Source organism: Zootoca vivipara, chromosome 1, assembly GCF_965207765.1.
Source record: "Zootoca vivipara chromosome 1, rZooViv2.hap1.1, whole genome shotgun sequence".
NCBI classification, from domain to species: domain Eukaryota; kingdom Metazoa; phylum Chordata; class Lepidosauria; order Squamata; family Lacertidae; genus Zootoca; species Zootoca vivipara.
The window spans coordinates 119,470,300-119,487,246 of record NC_142582.1 but is presented as its reverse complement, the minus strand read 5'-3'; positions in this window follow the sequence as shown (position 1 = coordinate 119,487,246).

Genomic DNA, 16,947 nt, shown 5'->3' with positions numbered 1-16,947 from the left:
CACATTTATTTTTGCAAGTAATTTGCTGACCAACACGGAATAGAGTGTTGCTATAACTTCCATTGATCTGGACACTATATTTCTGTTGATGCAGCCTAGAATAGAATTAGCCTTTTTTTGCTGCTGCATCACACTGTTGACTCATGTTAAGCTTGTGGTCCACTAAGTCCCCTAGATCCATTTCACATGTACCACTAGTAAGCTAGGTGTCCCCCATCTCGAATTTGTGCATCTGGTTCTTCCTGCCTAAATGCAGAACCTTACATTTGTCCCTACTGAAATACATTTTGCTAGCTTGGACCCAGTTCTCCAATCAATTACAGTCATTTTGATTTCTTGAAGTCCTAAATTATCACACAGAAGTTCTTCTGTGGACTCATCTGCAGAGCTGTTTTTGAGATGGAGAGACTGCTCAGTATTCATGCAAGTACAGTGAGTTTGCTGGCTCTAGGTTTGAACAGGCCACCTTCTTCATAATGCCCTCTTTCAATTTCACACAATTTCTTAGACTGGTGTGACCTCAGGGCATTGTAGAGAATGTATAAAGGCAGCTTGCAGGCACCAGAGCAAAAAACAGTGCCTTGCTGGGGCACTGTGGACACACAGCTATTGTAGAAAGGGAAAATTCACATCCATTGGCATGCGGCTCAGGAAGGTGGTGGACTCTCCTTCATTAGAGCTTTCAAAGTAGAGGCTGAGGGACATCTATAAAGGATGCTATGATTATGTTATTGATTAATTAAATTTATTATTACTATCCTTCCTTTCCTCCTCCAATAGCTGTAAACAATTTTACATCTGTTTAAAGGTAAAGGACCCCTGCATGGTTAAGTCCAGTCAAAGGTGACTATGGGCTTGCGGCGCTCATCTCACTTTCAGGCTGAGGGAGTCGGCATTTGTCCACAGGCAGATTTCTGGGTCATGTGGCCAGCATGACTAATTCGCTTCTGGCGCAACAGAACACCGTGACGAGTGTCAGAGCGCACGGAAACACCGTTTACTGCAGCAGTACCTATTTATCTGATCGCACTGGTATGCTTTCAAACTGCTAGGTTGGCAGGAGCTGGGACAGAGCAACGGGAGCTCACCCCCATCACGGGGTTTTGAACTGCCTACCTTCCAGTTGGCAAGCCCAAGAGGCTGAGTGGTTTAGATTACACCGCCGCCCGCGTCCCTACAAATTCACATCTAGCAACCAATGTGCCCCTTGGGTTTCAGATAGTACATGGGTAGACGAGTCTATAAAGCCCAGGACACAAATTCTCACAGCCTTCTAGTGCCTATGTTGTCTCATTTACCAGAAGTACTTTATTTAGTGTTAACAGTGGAAGTGTGTACTTGATTCTGGTCAAACCAAGGCTTCTACGGCAAAATATACACCAGGAGACTTATTTTCAGCTCCCCTAACCTACTATTCGATTGACGGTTAAATGGTGTCAAAGAGGGGAAGGGGGTTGGACTGGATGGCCTCTGGGGTGTATTCCTGTTCTACAGTGGTATGATTTAGCTACTTGATGTACTGCCTCAGGTGCATGGGCTATGGGCTAAAGCAATGGGGAAGGAGCTCCCCTGAGATATCAGGTGTGTTTCAGTAAGGGGGCCTCCTTCTTTATGGCAAGCAAAGGGTGGTTCAGGGAAGAAAGACAGCAAAAGAAAACGGAAGATCAAAGTGTTAGGTTTTTCCTTTAAGACTGATGTGGTCAATGATGCTACACAGAGATGTGTGTTTGTAACCTTGTTCTGAATGTTAACACACCTGTGAGCTTTTGCTAATTTGAATAATTGATGGTAGAGTTTGCTTACTGTCATGTGATTGGGTAATTGACTATTTTGAATTCTGTATTTAAGCTACCCAAATGGTCCATGGGTGGTGGTGGTGATGTATTGTGAAATGAGAGGAATGGAGTAGAGGAGTGTGGTGTATATAATTGTAAATAAAAGCAAGCAAAGATACTGAAGACGACTTTGTTTTGTCGACCCTGCCGCTGTTGCCACTCGGTTGGTGCGTATTTTGCCCAACACAAAGAGGCAAGCAACAGGTTGAAGCAGTAAAGAAAACTCAAGTTCCTTTTAAAATGATGGTAGAGACTCACACCCCTCCCTGCACACACACACACACCTCTTTTTTTCTTTTTCTTTTTCTGTTCTTGTGCATCCTTCCCCTGTGATGACTAGCTTGGGTTATGCAAAGGGTTCATTTGCATGCAGAAATAAAGTGATAATGAATTAGCTGCCTAAGTCCCTGCTTCTTATTCTAGGGAGAAGATGAGAGAGCTGCTCATTTACATTTCAGGTCCCCTCTGGATAGAGATTCAGCCTCTCACTTCTCTTTAGCCGTTAACTCTTCCTTGGCCTGATCCTTGGATTTGCGATGTCTTTTGCCCTTTCTTTGGCTCATGCCGGAGTCCTGTCTGCAGCTAAGGGTATTTTCAGCAAACGTTGAAAAATATTATACAATAAAGGAAGAGCTTTAAAAACTTAAGCATTTACCTACATGGGTAACTCGTCTTCCTCAGAAGGCCTGAGTTCTTAGCACTAAATTTGCTATAGGCTTAGCTCATTCCGACCCTTTCCCTTATATGCTCATTAGCGTTCCTTGAGGATAGGAAGTCCCAACTCTGTTGTGCCAATAGGAAGAACATTGGGCCCAGCAGTAACAAAAGCTTCCTGTCATCTTTCGCCTTCGTGGAATACACTTCCAAGCATTTTTCAAAGCTTGGGGTTAATGCACGTTATAATTATGCTTGTCTTAGCACCATTAAACTTCTGCACAAGTATAGCATAATTACACCTTCATTATAGAGTTCTCAGTTGCAGCCGTTTCTCCCACAGGAGGGGTACCGTGCTGTCATCTCAAAACATTTTTGTAATCAGCCTCTCAAGTGGGAGATTAGCATCGGCAAGTCCTTAAATTCTTGCCTGTTTGAAACCTGTCTCTCTCTCTCTCTCTCTCTCTCTCTCTCCCTCTCTCTCTCTCTCTCTCCACCCCCACCTGCTGCCTATATTCAGTGATGGAACCCACATCCACAAAGCAACGTGTCCTGTCACTGCCTTGAAGTAGATCAAGACGATATAGCACCTAGCAATATTGAATTAGCACAGTAAGTGGGTGTCATAATTCAGGATCTTCTCTCCACCCCCACCCCACCCCCCGGTTGAACCGAGCCTTCAAAGTAGATGTTTTCACTCAAAGCTTAATTTTTCTTATGGGTGACATTTTCCCAGAAGGGAAGAGGTTTTTGGAGGAGGAATCAGAAAGCTGAGCAAGGAGAGCGATGATGTGGAACTTATTAGCAAGCTGAATTATTCTGATTCAGGTGGAAACGATAGGACTCACTGCAATATTTTATATATTGTAGAAATTGCCACCCCACCCTTCAAACGAATTCCCAGGGCGGCAGGCATGGGGCTGTAAGAATTTTATATCCTTTAGAACACACCCCATTGTTTTAATGAACACTAGCAGGGGTGGAGAACCTGTTGATTCTCAGGTCTCGAGAAGCCCGTTTCAGATCACCTTGAAAGGGACTTCAGCTGATTGTTGGTTCTTGAGAAGCCCCTTTCAAAGTGCTCTGCAAGACACCTGAGCGGGGGAAAGTCACCCAGTGTCAATTGACTGACAGGTGGCTGGCTGCACCTACCAGACGAGGGGTAGGGGAGATAGCCATTTAGGCTGCTGGCCTTCTACCCTGAGCTGGAGGTAATAGCATGCCTAAGTACACATCAAGCCTGGGAGATATATCAATATATCATCCATGACCATTTTGAAGTCCTTCTCATTAAGGGGTGATATGATAGCCATGTTCAAATATATGAAAGGATGTCATATAGAGGAGGGAGAAAGGTTGTTTTCTGCTGCTCCAGAGAAGCGGACATGGAGCAATGGATTCAAACTTCAAGAAAGAATATTCCACCTAAACATTAGGAAGAACTTCCTGACAGTAAGAGCTGTTCGGCAGTGGAATTTGCTGCCAAGGAGTGTGGTGGCGTCTCCTTCTTTGGAGGTCTTTAAGCAGAGGCTTGACAGGCATATGTCAAGAATGCTTTGATTGTGTTTCCTGCTTAGCAGGGGGTTGGACTGGATGGCCCTTGTGGTCTCTTCCAACTCTATGATTCTATGATTCATCATATCGGTTTCATAATTTTTGACCTGGCAATATATCACAAATCACGATGTGTGTTTGGGCTGGGTGATATATTGTCCAAAACTGGTTTGAAGTCCATATCATGATATTTGTTTCATAATTTTTGACCTGGCAATATATCGTGAATCATGATGTATATGTTGGTGTGTGCTATGCAGAAATCACCGGGGGGGGGGGGGAGTGAAGCAAGCCAATGATAGCTCCATCCTTATATCAGACATTGTGATATATCAGTGAGGTATATCACAATGCTTAAAGGTAAAGGTAAAGGGACCCCTGACCATTAGGTCCAGTCGTGACCGACTCTGGGGTTGCGCGCTCATCTCGCATTATTGGCCGAGGGAGCTGACGTACAGCTTCCTGGTCATGTGGCCAGCATGACAAAGCCACTTCTGGCGAACCAGAGCAGCACACGGAGACGCTGTTTGCCTTCCCGCTGTAGCGGTTCCTATTTATCTACTTGCATTTTGACGTGCTTTCGAACTGCCAGGTTGGCAGGAGCTGGGACCAAGCAACAGGAGCTCACCCCGTCGCAGGGATTCGAACCGCTGACCTTCTGATCAGCAAGCCCTTGGCTCAGTGGTTTAACCCACAGCGCCACCTGGGTCCATCACAATGCTTAGCTGGTGATATATTGCAATGTTGAAAACCAGATAATGCGATTTCACACCCTCCAACATGTTGAGTCCAAAAACCAGGACGTTAGTCTTCCCATCTGTGATCCTGAGTGAGCCACGTGATCCACGCAAAATCACGGCCCCCAAAACGGCACGCTTTGGGGTGCCGTGCAAGAACTTGCATGAGATCATAGTGCCCGAAAATGGCCTTCATGTCTCTTGCATGTTTTGTGTTGTTGTTTTTTCTGGGACACTTGCAGAGTATGCTAATTTGGCTTGAAATCTGAAGCATCTCATATAAAATCTATGGAGGCCTGCACAGTTTGCAAACTTGAAGATTGCTGGTGGGATTTAGCCGCAGCAGATAGAATTGCAACCCATCCTAATTCAGAGACGGTATCTTCACCCTTCAAAGAGCATGAGATGAGATGTTTTTGTGGGTGACCTGCTTGTCTGAAACTCCTTGATGGGCCAACTCTGTTCATGCAGTTCCAAGGTCTAGACCTAAATATTTTGTCTGAAAGAACCTGGTAGCAGGGGATAGAGATTGGGGATCATGGTTTGGTGTCTCACCCACATCTGTGTGTATTAATTTTATTGGTCTGTTATGGGGGGGGATGTATAGCCTACCCTATCAGCTGCTCACCCTTCGTTGAGATGCTGGGGACCTAATGGAAACCTAAAGCAGTAATTATGGGAGGCAGTTCAAAGCAACTCTCTATTCAGCAAAGCAATTCTGCTGCTACCCTGCAGACACCCAGGGGGCAAGCTCAATTTTCGCTGCCTGTTCAAAGAGGTGACTGAATGGACATTTATAAATAGCGGAGGCATGAAGATTCATACTTGGTTTTTCCTTTTCATCCTGAAGCAGGTGAGATTTCTCCACCTTTGTCTCGCAGTTCTCTCCTCTGAGCAGTGCAAATTCAATAAGAAATTAAAAGCAGGATTTCTGAAGTCTCTACCGAGGAGGCTTTTGAAATGAGGACTCTGAGTACCAGCACTGCCCACTTTCATCTCGCGGAAGCTTCTTCCCATTTCAGCGAGCGACTAAATCTCTGATAGGGAATCTTAGCAGCTCTGCTCATCAAAAGAAAAGGGGCCAGAGAGTGCCAAAAAGGAACTGCGTATTCTCAAGCTCCTCTTTGCCTGCCGCAAAGCTCCAAGCCCTAGACCAACATTTTTCAAGCTGGTGCCCTCACATTGTTGTTGAAAGGCAACAATATGGTCAGGAATGATTTATTAATAATGCTATTTATTCAATTTATATCCCACTTTCCCCCTGGACAGAGCCCAGGGCAGCAAACACAACCATAATGAAGCAATTTATGAAGAAGCCTTATGAGGAACAGTTGAAGGAGCTGTGCATGTTTTGCCTGGAAAAGAGGAGTCCGAGAGGAGATATAAAAACCATCTTCAAATATTTCAAGGGCTGTCACATGGAAGGTGGAGCAAGCTTGTTTTCTCCTCCTCTGGAGGGTAGGACTTGAACCAATGGATTCAAGTGACAAGAAAGGAGATTCTAGTTCAACCTCACAAAGAACTTTCTGACAGTAAGAGCTGTTCAGAGTGTATTTTAATATTTCTGTTGGAAGCCGCCCAGAGTGGCTGGAGAAACCCAGCCAGATGGGCAGGTTATAAATAATAAATTTATTATTATTATTATTATTATTATTATTATTATTATTATTATTATTCAGCAGTGGAGCGGTCTCCCTCAGGAGGTGGTGGACTCTACGTCTTTTGAGGTTTTTAAGCAGAGGTTGGATGCCATCTGTCATGGATGCTTTAGTTGACAAGAGCCCAGCTATGAGGTTGGGGAGCAGCCAGAGGGTGAGCTGAGAACAGAGGTTGAAATTGGGGGCAGTATACTGCCATACAGTTACTTCTTGTCATCGAAAATGGAGGTATATTGATTAAGCAGCCACAGTTCCATAACTCAACAAGGTGTTACCTTGTGTGGTGTAGTGGTTAAGTGGACTCGTAATCTGGTGAACCGGGTTCGCTTCCCCACTCCTCCACATGCAGCTGCTTGGTGACCTTGGGCTAGTCACATTTCTTTGAAGTCTCTCAACCCCACTCACTTCACAGAGTGTTTGTTGTGGGGGAGGAGGGGAAAGGAGAATGTTAGCCGTTTTGAGACTCCTTTAGGTAGTGATAAAACGGGAGATCAAATCCAAACTCCTCCTCCTCCTCCTCCTCCTCCTCCTCCTCCTCCTCCTCCTCCTCCTCTTCTTCTTCTTCTTCTTCTTCTTCTTCTTCTTCTTCTTCTTCTTCTTCTTCTTCTTCTTCTTCTTCTTCTTCTTCTTCTTCTTCTTCTTCTTCTTCCAGTGTCAAAGGAACTTCAGAAATGGGGGCAGAAGCACTAGCATTATAACCAGGGAAACTCATGCAGCTGAATGCAGCCTTAGTCCACAATAAGCTGCGACGTGGAATCTCCCCCAGAAGATTCTGCTTTGTCGTACTTTATAAAGCACCATGCACATTAATGGTGCAAAATAAAATTATGTGCAAAGTTTAGCACGTCCCTGATCCATCCATCCATGCATCCATACCTTGTTGAATTTAGCCATTAGAATTTGACAAATTAATATAAAGAGGACAGTTCATGTTGTCAGTCGAAAAATGAGGCGCAGCTACTTTGGTATGAGCTGCACAGACCAAGACAGGAACCTAAGGACAAATGACACGAAAGGCTGATGGTTGCTTTTAATGGCTTGATCTCATTTCATGTTCTGGAGCAGCCAGGTATGTGCCAGGCCTCACTGTCTCATTCTAAATGGTATCAATTATCCCTATAACAGTTTTTCTTGCAAAAAAAATATTAATAAAATAAAAAAGAATGTGTCATTCATTTCCTGTCTATGGTTCACAAATAATTTAAGCTTAAGCGCTTGCATTTAATCCTGTTTTAGCCTTTAAAAGCGATCAAGGGCAGAGAAACCAGATGAGGGATGGGCAGGGCTATCTTAATCATATGCAGCGCAGGGGTGCAAAGATCCACCCGGCGCCCCCCCCCCCCCGGTTGCCCAGTCCCAGGTGAGCAGGAGAGCAGAGCGGCTGGCGCATCAGTGTCTCGCTGGCTTGGTCACCCCTGAACTTGCAACGCAGAGACACCCGCAACAGCAGAACCCGCCACAGAACTTTGACCGACAGACGGGCTCTTCCCCAGACTCAACTCTCGGGCCCAGAGACTCTTGGCCTGGCGCCCCTGAGAGCCCGGCGCCCTGGTGCCCTGCACCCCTAGTGCCAATGGGTAGGACAGCCCTGTTGTTGTTGTTTAGTCGTTTAGTCGTGTCCGACTCTTCGTGGCCCCATGGACCATAGCACGCCAGGCACTCCTGTCTTCCACTGCCTCCCACAGTTTGGTCAAACTCATGTTCGTAGCTTCGAGAACACTGTCCAACCATCTCGTCCTCTGTCGTCCCCTTCTCCTACCTGGAGAAGGAATTGGCAAGCCACTCCAGTATCCCTGCCAAGAAAACTCTAAGGACGGCCCTGGGGATGGGTAAATCTGTCACTTTCAGTGTCTCTCAGTTTTTCATTTTTCTAGGCTGGAATTCACTTCTCCACATTTTCACAGCAGGGTGGGGTTATTTTTTAAGTCTTCATGACAATTTCCCAGCATTTTATTGCATATTTCTGCTAGTACACATGTTCCTGTGTGCAATTTCCCCTGATATACATATTTCCAAGCAATCACCCCAATACCATACATTTATGTGTGTTATTTTCACTAATATACACATGTATGTACGCTTTCACCTAGTGTATACATTTTTGTATCGTGGGATCATAGAACTGTAGAGTCGGAAGGGGCCCCGAGGGTCATCCAGTCCAACCCCCTGCAATGCAGGAATTTAAACTAAAGCACCCATAACAGATGGCCATCCCAACCACTGCTTAAAAACCTCCAATGAAGGAGAGTCCTCCACCTCAAGATCTCACCAGAACCTGTTGCCACCACTTAACAGACACTGCCACACAATCCAGGCAAGGGAGGCTTTGGCGGAGGCCGGGCGGCACCTTCCTATTTCGCCTCAGGCGGCAAAACGGGATGCGCCACTCCTGCAGCCGCTGAGACAAGTGGACCAGGCAGCCAACAAGGTCATCTCCATTCAGCCGCCACACCGGAACCAAAAATAATCACACACAGTCTAAGGCTGACAGCGAAAGCCACCGCCAGTTGGATGAAAATATTGAATCAGTCTGCCTAGGGAGAGGGAAAAAAGAAAGAAGCAAAGACATTCTCCCTCCCACACTCAAATATGTGAATACCAATGACCAGCCCTGGCTATAGATAACATTTGAGTCACGTATTTCTCCCCGCAATGCAGCATCTAAAGCCCAGCAAGTGCTGCCTAAGGCAAAATAATTTTGCAATAAGATGCCAACAGTCTATATTCCTCTCGGGTTTATAAAACATCACAGCACACGTTGTTGAGGAAGGTGTGCAGAACGTCATATCCAACAAAGGTTGAGCTCCCACCCTGCCATCATATTGATCCATAGATTTATTATTTTTCCAAAGCTGCCTTCCATGCCCTTCCCTGCAGTGGTGACGACGTTATCTTCAGATACTGCAAAACATGAAAGCACGGACGAAGAGCCTGTGGTCCTCCAGGCGTGGTTGGACTCCAAATCCCATCAGCCCCAGCCAAGGGCCAGGGTTTATGGGAGTTGTAGTCAACAGCATTTGGAAGGTCCCAGGACAGTTCCCATCCTTGCAACAGACAGTGCAAAGGATAAGAGAAACATCTCCAGTGGCACTCTAAGAAAACAGTCTCGTCTTGTTGCAGAAGAACAGAATTTTTTTAAAAAAAGCAAAGGTAAAAATGAACTCAATATCTGTGCATGTACATTTAGGAAGAACCTCAGTGGTTAGGCATCTGCTCTGCATGCAGAAGACGCCAGTTTCATCCCTGATTGCAAAGCTTCCATTTGAGCACTTGATTTAAAATGTTCGTACAGTGATTCTATTTTAGACACTTTCATGTGAAGAAAGATATTACGGTAACGAATGAGTCTGATGATCCTGGAGGGTCACTATCAGTTGGAGTACACAGTAGGAAAGGGGGAACTTGCCCTCAGATCAATTCAGAATCACAGACTTGTAAAGTTGGAAGGGCCCGCGAGGGTCATCTAGTCCAACCGCCTGCAATATAGGAATCTTTCACCCAACTTGGGGCTCAAACCCACAGCCCTGAGATTAAGAGTCTCATGCTCTATCAACTGAGCTATCTGGCTGCATACACACCAGATGTTTAAAGCACATTCTGCACCCTAAAAAATCCCGGGGACTGAAGTTCTCTGTAAATTGAACTGAAGACTTCTGTGGATTGATCACTCGTCAAGGTGCAGGCACTGGCAAAAAATAAAATGAAAATAAGACCCACCCCAGAATGCCCCCAACTTTCACAGACTTTGAAAGAAGCCATGAAATTGGGGTGGGGTGGGGTGGGGTGGAATTTTCAGTGTTAAACCCTTTCACCAATACACACAGGCATTCCCATTTCAGTGTCAATTAAATAAATTATGCTCAACATACACACCATCCATTTAAAACACACACCCCTTACAAAGAATCATAGGAGCTGTATTTTAACCCTGACGCAGCAACATTATGTTGTTTTTCCTAGAAGGCTCCTTGGACAGATTCTGGTTGTGACATTCCTGGTGTCTTTCAGAGGGGTATTCTGGGGAAAGCTAAATGGCAGCCACCATAGAATCATAGAATCGTAGAGTTGGAAGAGACCACAAGGGCCATCCAGTCCAACCCCCTGCCGAGCAGGGAACACCATCAAAATATTCTTGACATATGCCTGTCAAGCCTCTGCTTAAAGACCTCCAAAGAAGGAGACTTCACCACACTCCTTGGTAGCAAATTCCACTGCCGAACAGCTCTTACTGTCAGGAAGTTCTTCCTAATGTTTAGGTGGAATCTTCTTTCTTGTAGTTTGAATCCATTGCTCTGTGTCCGCTTCTCTGGAGCAGCAGAAAACAACCTTTCTCCCTCCTCTATATGACATCCTTTTATATATTTGAACATGGCTATCATATCACCCCTTAACCTTCTCTTCTCCAGGCTAAACACACCCAGCTCCCTAAGCCGTTCCTCATAAGGCATCGTTTCCAGGCCTTTGACCATTTTCGTTGCCCTCTTCTGGACACGTTCCAGCTTGTCAGTATCCTTTTTGAACTGTGGTGCCCAGAACTGGACACAGTACTCCAGGTGACGTCTGACCAGTGGTACTATTACTCCCCTTGATCGAGATGCTATACTCCTATTGATGCAGCCCAGAATTGCATTGGCTTTTTTAGCTGCTGCATCACACTGCTGACTCATGTCAAGTTTGTGGTCTACCAAGACTCCTAGATCCTTTTCACATGTACTGCTCTCAAGCCAGGTGTCACCCATCCTGTATTTGTGCCTTTCATTTTTTTTGCCCAAGTGTAGTACTTTACATTTCTCCTTGTTAAAATTCACCAGTGAAGAGGCAAGGAGAGCTTTGGTGAGTTTTGCCCTGTGCTACAATTTCTTCCAGTTAGCCCCCCCCCCCCCCCGGAAACATGATCGAGAGAAGGCAGAAGTCCAGTATTGACTGAAAACCGCCACTTTTGAAGTTATAGCCTGTCTCTAAAGAGAACACAGGGCAGAGCGATGCAGATATGTCTTGGCTTGATTTTCACTGCCATTGATCTGCAAAGTCAAGGGTTGGCAAATTGGTTTCTAGTTCATAAAATTGCACCTCATTTACTCACTTACTCAGCATTGACTCAACAGGGATTAGTGGCCTGTTTACTTATTTAGGTTACTTTTAGCTCTCTTTTTTCCCCCAATCCTAAAGTGTGGGAAAACGAAATGGATGTTGCCAGAACTAGTACAATTAAAACCAAGTTCACAGCCGGAATCAATGCTTAATCACTGTGGCTGCCGTCTGCCTTCCAGAGACAGCTATCCAATCCAAGAGCCCAAAATGGAACTTGCCAGTCGGGGTGAGGAAAATTTCTGGGCTGTGCAGGGGTGGGGAATACTTTTCTGCCTAAGGGCCACATTCCCTCATGGGCAGCCTTCCAGGGGCCGCAGCCAGCGTTGAGTGAGCAAGAGGCAAAAAGTTTCACTCTTACTTTTGTATGATAGGCTCTGGTCAGACCTCACCTGGAGTACTGTGTCCAGTTCTGGGCACCACAGTTCAAGAAGGATACTGACAAGCTGGAACGTGACCAGAAGAGGGCAACCAAAATGGTCAAAGGCCTGGAAACGATGCCTTATGAGGAATGGCTTAGGGAGCTGGGTATGTTTAGCCTGGAGAACCAGAGCAGTGCACAGAAATGCCGTTTACCTTCCCGCTGGAGCGGTACCTATTTATCTACTTGCACTTTGATGTGCTTTTGAACTGCTAGGTGGGCTGGGACCGAACAATGGGAGCTCACCCCGTCGCGCAGGGATTCAAACTGCTGACCTTCTGATCAGCAAGCCCTAGGCTCAGTGATTTAGACCACAGCGCCACCCGTGTCCCATTAGACAAAGACATGTAGGAGTGCACTAATAATAACACTTTTAAAAAATGGTTCTCCCTTAACCCCACTCAACTTGCCATTAACGAACCTTAAAAACAACAACAACAATTTCTTATCGCTATCATTCTGGGAGTCTTCTTTCTTTCTTTCTCAAAAAATCAACAACAACACCCTTCAATAATTGGATTCCTGTTTGGTTTATGGAAGCTCTTATTTCTTTTACTAGATGTACTTCATTTCACTGCATCAACATTTCCCAGCAAATGACAAAGTAAACCATGCAGAAAGAACTGTAAAATGTGTGGCTGTTCTTCCAGGTTGCTATAAATCAAGGACAGGAAACCTGTGGCCCTCCAGATATTCCTGGCTACAGCCTTCATCATTCCCAACAACTGTCCATGTTGGCTGGGGCTGATGGGAATTGGAGTCCAACAGCATCTGCTATATACCTGCTATATAAATAGCAAGGGCCCATGAGCTTTAGAAATGACACTCTATATTACCAGTAGATTTAACAAAGTCTTTCTCTCTCTCTCTCTCCCTCTCCCTCTCCCTCTCCATACTTTTTTTAAAAAACTTTTTTTTAATGCATTGTACCATATTTTTTGCTATCATCTACTGATAGCTGGCTGGCATATGCTCAGTTGCTTCATTATCCGCAAAGGACAGTACAGTGGTACCTCTACTTACAAATAACTCTACTTACGAATTTTTCTACTTACAAATGGAGCTCCGTCCACCATCTTGGATGCGGTTTAGATAGGATTTTTTCTACTTACGAATTTTTAGATAGGGTTGCTTCGACTTACGAATTTTTTCTCCCAATGCATTCCTATGGGATTCAACTTACAAATTTTTTCGACTTACAAATGTGCGTTCGGAACGCATTAAATTCGTAAGTAGAGGTACCACTGTGTACATTTGATTGGGGTTGGGGACACGAATGTTAATTATGTTTAACTGTAAACAGAAGAAAGAAATCCAGTCTCCTTAGATTCTTCTCCACTGGAATTCGAAATAGGTTTTTATCACTAGGCAGGAGAATGTCTTATGAGTCAGGCTGTTCCACAATCAAAAGAAGCGAAGTGGCTTGGCATAATCTGGGCACTGGTGGCGGACAATTGGCAACTCATTCTTCCAAGGATCCGGAATGTGAGTCACACTCATTGGCCCAGGTTGACTGCAAAACCCAGATTTCTCTGTGCCTGGAGTTACGCATGTATGTCCATTGATTGATTGGGTGGGAGGGCAGGCAAGCAGGTAAGACTGGAGAGATCAATGCAACTCATTCACAGCTGCTGAACATTTCCCCCCTAAATTTTGGCTGCCACACATACAAAACTTTTCACTTCATTACGTATAGTCTTGTCTCCCCCTTTGAAAAAAGACCGCGGCCTTTTGCAAAGCTGGTGGTTGAGGGGATATTAGTCTTTACATAAATTTAGTCTTTACATAAAAAGTAACAGACAGGTAGAGGACCCCCACCACCACCACCACCTAATCTTACTTCACTGTACTTTGTTAAGTTTAAGGCTTCCCAGCCCAGGCTGAAGAGCAAGAGAGCACAATGTTGTTAAAGTGACAGAGTCTAGTGCGGGAAGGCAAGTGATAGATGGATTTTGCTCTCTTCCATCACATCCTTCTTTTCACTTAAAGACAAGAACTCTCCCCATTTTTTAGGCAGACTGCACAGACATAGGAATAAAAAAAAGGGCATGGCTTTCCTGTTGTAATTTTGCTGGTATTTGTCACTCATATGATCTCTCCACCCTCCTCCCCAGGCCTAGCATATCTCTCCCACCCCCCCACCCCCTGCATCAGCTCAGATTCCCTTGAAAAGCTGTTGTCAGCTGAGAAAAGAATTGGCTAGCACAGTCACTAAAATTTATGGCACAGACAAATACGACAGAGATGGCAATGAGTCTCCCAATGGCAGATTGCATTGTATCAACAATGTGTTCTTGGCTGGCATCCTTCCTTCCCTTTTCACTGAAAAGGAGGAGGTATCATTCTGCATGTCCCCAGCCAAGTGGGGCCCCATATAATTCTCTGTGCTTCACAGTCCAGACACAATTTATCATGCTACTGCAGCCAGCTAACTTTCCATCCTGACAAATCTGACACTACATTTTTTAAAATTTGTGTGTGGGTGGGTGTGGAGTAGCCTATTCCATCTCCAGTCTTTTTGGCTAGGGATATTTATTTGACTACTAGCAAGCAAGCAAACAAATAAACAAACAAAATAAGCACTTATAGAGTGGTGATTTTAAAAAATCGGCTGCGTATCTAGATTCAAAACATGGGGATAAACCCACTCTTCAGCAGGAGAGAGCAGAATTTAAACTCATAAAAGTCAAGCGACAGTATAGCGTTAGAAATATAGACCAGACCCTTTTTTCAGTTTAGTCCATGTGCAAATCACACTCTTCCATAGCTGCCAAGTTATCCCTTTTTTTAAAGGGATTTTCCCTTATGCTGAATAGGCTTCCTCGCGAGAAAAGGGAAAACTTGGCAGCTATGCACTCTTCTCTTGTTACCCCACTTGCAATGAACAGACCACACACTTTTAAGTAAGTTTTAAATTATTTACTTACAAAATATTCTGAAGGTCAGATTCATGCATTTATCCAAGCAGCAGCAAGGAGAACACAGGCAGAATACTTGGAAAATACAGAAAGATAACTTAAAACACGTGCTCCAAGCTTGGATAAAAGCTTAGACGTGTCCTCCCTTGTAGTTTACATGGTGCAGAGAGAGGGAACAGGAAGAGAAGGCTTCGCTTCCTCCTCAATGGAGAAAGAGGGAGCCTGACCTGAGTCTCAGAACACAACTCTATTATCTTAACCCCTTCGTGCACAAACTAGCACTTATGCATAGTTATGTTTGACTGCAATTTCCCACACTTTGCATGTATCTTGTATGTGCAAACCCATCTCTCAGATCTAACATGGGGACTCAAGGATTGGGTCCAGCATTTGAGATCATAGAATTGTAGAGTTGGAAGGGACCATGGTGGTCATCTGGACCAAGCCACATAAGACCATAAAAGTGACATGTTGGGTTAAACCAGGAGTGGCTATTCTGTGGAACTCCAGGCTTGTTGTCTGAATGTGTGCATGTGTGCAGTGTGTGGGGTGTGCTGTATGTGTGTTGAGTGAGAGTATGTGCGTACATCCTTTCGCCAAAGAAAAGGTTAGCTACCCATAGATGAAAAACCCTTAGTGCCAAAAATAATGTACAAAAAAAGCTGACCCCCAACATGTGGTCATTACCAAAACCATGGGATCCTTTTAGAAAACTCCAATGTGGATGAAAACTATTGCCCCTGGATCTTATTGAATATACATACCCCACACTTATCTAAAAGCAACCCATATAATTCCCTATGACATAACATGAATGCAACTACAAAATCTCATGCATAGTTCTGCTTTGGGGCGTATGATAATGTGCAACTGTGCACATTAATTTCAAAACTATTAGCAAAGTTTTTGCAGGGCAGTAGCTGTAACTGCAGCAAGTGTAAATTTTAAAAAAACATAATCTTCATTATTATTAGCTAGTATTTCCTAGACCATTGTTAAACTTCTTTGAATAAGAGCAACTCTACCTCATATAGTCACCTTTTCTTATTTTTATAATCTAGTGTGGAAACGGGCATTTCTCATACTTATGTCTTTTGGGAGATTTCTTTCTAGCTCCCATCAGTTCAGACACTGAACAGAATGTGCAGTGCTCTTAATAAATGTTTCAATAGCTAAGGGAAGGTGTTTTATTACCTGTTGCCTTCCATTTCTAGCCAAACATTATGTAGGGGAGATGCATTGTATCATCTGCTTTATTGTCTTTTTTTTGCAGCAAATTGAGCACCAGCACCAGAGAGCATGGAAATCAATGGGAGGTTTTTCATTGACTTTAATGAGACCAGGTAAAAGTACTAAAGAGTCCAATCCATGGCAATTAAATTAAATAGCATGATATTACATATCAGGGGGGAAATTGAGAACATAATTCATTAGATGACACAGCTGTGGGGAAAGAGGTTCAGGAAATTGGTAACTAATGACAGCATAAATCAAAACTTCCGTGGCACCGCACACTGAAGTGTGGCGCTATTATATTGCCAGGCTATTGAGAACTTCTCCCAGTGAGCACAATCACTGTTCTCTTGCACTTTGCAAAGCTTCTTGTCTTAGATACGGTGAAACACAATTTTTTTTAAAAAAAACCCCGCCCATAATTCTATATATTCTTCATTTAAATCATTTGCTGCTCGATTAAACTTCATGGGTTCCTCGTGGAGTGGAAATCATCTGTCACAGCCAGCAGGATATAAAAATTTGAGGGTCTGCAATTCATAGGCGGCATCGTATTTTGAAAGAAAGATGCTGAGTGAGACTTAAGAGCCATAACCAAGAAAAGCTGCTAGGATAGAAGAAAGGAAGAGTGTACTGAATTGCTAGGGGAAATCTAAAACATTCGTAAATAGTACAACACCAGGTTTATTGACAAAGCAGCAGTACTTTCAGCCCAACCCAGGTTCGTGCAGAGAGGTTACCATCCATTGAAGTAAATGGCATAATAACAATAACAATAACAATAATAATTTATTACTTATACCCCATCCATCTGGCCAGGCCTCCCTAGCCACTCTGGGTGGCTCCTAA